This window comes from Alexandromys fortis, unplaced genomic scaffold (assembly GCF_014885135.2).
Source record: "Alexandromys fortis isolate MF-2015 unplaced genomic scaffold, M_Fortis_MF-2015_v1.1 scaffold_73, whole genome shotgun sequence".
NCBI classification, from domain to species: domain Eukaryota; kingdom Metazoa; phylum Chordata; class Mammalia; order Rodentia; family Cricetidae; genus Alexandromys; species Alexandromys fortis.
Window position 1 is genome coordinate 2,865,747 of NW_026067959.1, and position 5,254 is coordinate 2,871,000.

The 5,254-nt window shown below is 45.2% G+C and overlaps 1 pseudogene; it reads left to right on the forward strand.

Annotated features, from left to right (window-relative positions):
- The first annotated feature begins 1,468 nt into the window (after positions 1-1,468).
- On the forward strand, positions 1,469-3,355 carry LOC126507948 (elongation factor 1-beta-like; annotated as a pseudogene).
- Positions 3,356-5,254: the final 1,899 nt, after the last annotated feature.

Below are 5,254 nucleotides of genomic sequence, written 5' to 3' on the forward strand. Positions count from 1 at the left end.
AGGCCTCCTTCTGTGTCTGCTCTCTTCGGAAGCTAGATAGCACCGGCAGGTCTGTGCTTTGTGGCAGGAAGCAGAGAGCGTGAAGACTGTACAAGAACTGGGGGTTACAGTGTAGCTTAGTGTTTGAGGATGTGGTCACCACACCTGAACTCTAGAAGGTTCTCTCTAGAAGGAAGCTGTTGTCTAATTACAACCTCGGGGCAAGTCAGTTGACTTCTCTGACCCTCTGTTCCCTTGTCTGTAAAATGGGAATTCTAATCATCTTGGCCTCATTATAGGACATGAGAAATTCTTTTAAAAGGTCATGTTCATAGACTACATAGCATCCTGTCTGGCACACAGTGAGTGCTCAACAAATAAATAGTAGTCATTGTTAGGGGCCCAACCTTTCTGTGGCTCGGTGCTGGCTTCCCATTCATCTGTGAGGACGGGAGGTGAAGGCCTCTACACAGCCTCCTGTTGGGTTACTCTGTCTTCTGCCACTGTGGTAAAAGATCAGAGGAGACCAAACAACGCAGGCCCATTCAGAGAGTTTGGAGATTTGAGGAGCTTAAGTCGCAGATCCTAACTCAGGAGGTGATTGCTTGGTTCTTTTAAATTAAGATAGCTCACTCTAGTAAGTTGCTGCCCTCCTGACAGGAGGTCAGGATATGCAAATGTACTTCTGCTCCTTCTTTAGTAACTAGGAGGTCACCTGGGGTAGGGCCCTCTTCAGTGTACGTACTTGACCTAGAGCACCTCAGCTACCTAGACAACAGAATGCTAATGATTTGATGTCTCAGAGTGATAAGGCCATTGACTGTGTAAGTTACCCTTTTGTAGCAGGTTAATAAAGTCTTCTGTTGCCTTCTCTCCCTGTTTATGTTGGGTTTAAAAGAAGTGAAAAAATAAATCCTGAAATCCTGTGAACTTCAGGATTTTAATCACTGAATGCCCTCCCGACATGTTCTATGTTTTCTGTCTTATTATTTTTATGCGTCTTCATATTCTTTACTTATATTTCTTCAATTCCCATGCCCTTACCCTGGTAAGAAGTATTTTTGTCACGGTTGGTCCTTGACAGATCATTATGAAAGGTTTGTTTTGTATCAGAAGTTTCAATTCACGGTTGCTTGCCTGTGTTGTTTTGTGCTGGTAGTGGCAAAACACACAATGGCAGGAATGCGTGGTGGAAGAGGCTTGCTCACTGCAAAGTTACTGAGAAGCAAAGAGAAAACCAAAAAGGGCCCAGGTGCTACATCCCCTTCGGAAGCAGCTCCGATGCCTTAACTTTCTTCCCATCTTTGCCTCCTAAAGAATCTCCCACCACCAATGGTTAATGAGGCAAACCTTTCATTACATGAGCCTTCTGGGGACAGTCAAGACTCAAACTATAGCAGCTGTTCTTCATCAGGGATGCTAAGGGAGCCAGGACCCGGAGTGCAGATCGTCCTGGCATCCTGCCTGCTCAGCTGCTGTGCGTTAACTAATGGCGAGATGTAAAATATCGCCACCATCCTCGCTCTCGGAACATCCCCTAACTCCCAGTACCACCTCTCTAACCCTGCGGTAGGCACTGCCCGGTCCATCCACCCAGCACTCTCTAGTGCTCACAGTCCCTTTCTGTCTGTCCTTTCATGTGGCCCTCACAGCAGCCTTGTGTAACAGCTAAGGACAATCTTTATTAAGCCTCCCTTTACCTATTATAAATGCAAAGTCCGGTGACTGCAGTTTGCCAAAGACGGTAGGGTCAGGAAGCTGCAGTCAGGGCTCAGCCCCAGATGATCTAGGCCAGACTTAGTCATTCCCACCCCCTCATGGCCTTGTGCCCTGTACAGGCAATGGGATTTCCCAATGAAACACGTGTGTGTTCAATGTACAAAATTCATTCAGCCTTATAATAGAGCTGGGAGGGACTCCTTGGGACCCACTGTATATGGTGCCCCACATAAAGAGGAATAGACTTTTCAGTGAATTGGCTATCTTTACTGTCATCCATTGCTTACTGGCCTGTTTCCTACACACTCCAGGGCCACCTGTCCAGGTATGGTACTGCCATAGCAGGCTGGGCCTTCCCACATTAATTAAGAAAGTGCCTCACAGGCCAAACTTATGAGGGCATTTTTCTCAGCTGTGGTCCCCTCTTCTCAGATAACTTCCTACCTGTGTCTAGTTGCCAAAAAACAAACCAAAACAAACAACAAAACACACACATACACAAACCAGGGCACTTGCCTCCCAGATCTTTGGTTTCATCTCTAATAGGGGAGAGTAATACTAATATTCACAAAAGCAAAAGGTTTACGCTGTCTGCTTAGCTTGTTATCTGAGTAGCCTACCAGTCTTGATTGGCATATGGTGGGTATCATTTCTAATCCTACACCATGAGTAAGCAATGCTCTCTAAGCTACACCCGCACAGATAATACAATAAAGTAACATAAGAAAACAACCCAAATCCAATGCATGTTCTTCAGCCTCCACCATTGCTCAAGAGAATTTCAGATATCTATCGACAAAAGATGCTGCAGCCAGGCATGGGAACACAGGTCTGCAGCTCCAGCACTCGGCTGGATGTGGCAGGAGGATTGTGAGTTCAAGGTTAGCCCTAGCCCTTTTCTCCCTCAGTGCTGGCCGCGGGCTCCTGGCGCTCTGTCCCTCCACCGCTGCGGGCCTCCGGTTACAGCCTACGCCATGGGCTTCGGAGACCTCAGAACCGCCGCTGGCCTCCAGGTATGTGCCATCACAAGCCGATGTGGCGGTCTTTGAAGCAGTCTCTGGCCCACCGCCCGCTGACCTGTTCCATGCCCTGCGCTGGTATAATCACATCAAGTCTTACGAGAAAGAGAAAGCCAGTCTGCCAGGAGTGAAGAAATCTTTGGGCAAGTATGGCCCTGCCAGTGTGGAAGACACCACAGGAAGTGCAGCTGCGGATGTCAAAGATGACGACGACGACATTGATCTCTTTGGGTCAGATGACGAGGAGGAAAGTGAAGAAGCAAAGAGGCTCCGAGAAGAGCGCCTAGCACAGTACGAATCAAAGAAAGCTAAAAAGCCTGCGGTTGTTGCCAAGTCTTCCGTCTTACTGGATGTGAAGCCCTGGGACGATGAGACAGACATGGCCAAGTTAGAGGAGTGTGTCAGAAGCATTCAGGCAGACGGCTCGGTGTGGGGCTCTTCCAAATTGGTTCTAATGGGATATGGAATTAAAAAAGCTTCAAATACAGTGTGTAGTTGAAGACGATAAGGTTGGAACAGATATGCTAGAGGAGCAGATTACTGCTTTTGAGGACTACGTACAATCCATGGATGTGGCTGCTTTTAACAAAATCTAAAATCATTGTCAAGTCAGTGCACTTGAATAAAAGCTAGAAAAAACCCTGGGCTCTTGATTCTGTTATGAGAAATGGTATATGCTTTCATTAAAGGGAAGGCTTCAGCGGCCATGTTAAAAAAAAAAAAGGTTAGCCCTAGTTACACTAATTGTGTGCGTGTGCGTGTCTGGGTGTGTGAAGGATCTGCCATTCATGTTTTCATTGTTACTTTGAGAACTTTGAGAACTTAAGCCACAAATTCCAACTTAAGCTATCGCAGCCAAATTGTAAAATATTACAGACAAATTGTAAGTCATCACAAGCAAGCATTAAAGTAAAAATGATGACAACAATATAGATGAAAATTGTAGAAAAAGAAGTAATTTTCACATAGATGACATTCTATCTCACAATCCCTCGGTGGATGAGACTGTATTCCCATTTCACAGATAAGGAAACCAAGCTTCCGTGTCTCCATAACAGAGCCTCCGAACCTCCTACCTCTACATCTAGACATTCCTCTTGATTCCTCATCAGACATAGTAAAGATTAGGACTTCTGTCAGATGCAAGAGACGGCACAGCCCCAGCAGAGTGGAAAGGAAAGCCAACCGCCTCTAACCCCTTAGCCAGAACCTTCCCCTTTGCTTACACTGTGGTCACCATGAGCTCTAGCAGCACAGACAGCATCCAGCCACCCGAGGTCACAAAATGCAGCCCATCATTCTCCCAATATTGGAATGGTCCCATCCCTCCTTTCTAGAATACTATTTTTACAAAGGCTATCATATAATTTCCTCCAGGGCAGTTTTAATGAAATGCCCTGTTTCCTTATATAAGAAAGGCTCATGAAAAATCCTGGAACTTGCCTGTTATATCAAAGAAGATAAATATTTTGGTTGGCACGCTGTCAACTATTAATTCCCAAGTTCAACTTGACTATTTTGCTTAGACTATGAACTCATTAGTTTGGGCTCACAAATTTAGGATCTGAAACATTCTGGGAAAAGCCTAAAGGAATTGGCCTTCTTACCCATGAAAAGCACAACCCCCATGAACACCACCTTTCATAGAGGTGCTCCTGTGTTTCTTAAGAGACCAATGCCAGGGAGTGCTGCTGGTTTTCAGGGTTGTTTGATGCTAGCTTCATCTCCAGGACCCTAGTGGTGATTTCTCCCACTTTTGGCTGGTTTTTTTTTTTTCCACACAAAATGGGAGGTGTCTTAAGCTACAAGGAAATGTGAACTAGTGTCTAGTGTATTTGTTAGTAGGAAATGGTAGGGATGGGCAAAGGAACCACAGTGCGGACCTGATGTTTGAACTGGCCATCTCTCCCTCTTCTCCCCTCCCCAGCCAAGCCTCAGAAGTCTTGCGGAGAAAGAACTCTCAAGGCTTGGCTATGACAAAGGCAAGACTAATGGGGGAGCAACTGGGCAGCTCTTCCTTCTAGGATGTTAACTCAGGCCAGTCTGAAGAAAATATAGCGGCCAGCTATGTTACTGCTGATATCTGTGCAGGTTTCACTGAGAGATTTCACTGGGATGATAAAAATGTCATGAGTGTAGTCAGTAAAATGAGTTTACAAACAGCATAGGGGATGATTTAGGATATGGGGCAACAAAAGAAACAAAGTAAATCCATGTAAAAACACTGTTAGAAAAAAAAACTAAAAAAATGCACTAACGTGGTAATAACCCAAAGTCATAAGATGTTTCTATTATAAACAAATGATATAAACATACACATACACACAACAGACACACCATCACAGTAAATACAATTTAAAAAGGAAGTCAGGATGGCAGTCATGAGAACTTGAAGTCATGAGAGCATAGTGGACAGCTGCCTCTTCCAGCCAGTGTACATTTTCTCCAAGAAGACAGTACTTGCTATGGGAAAATGCCCCCTTCTATTCCTCGAGGTAGGGCTGGGATGACTGACAAAAAGGGGATCCAATGAACTG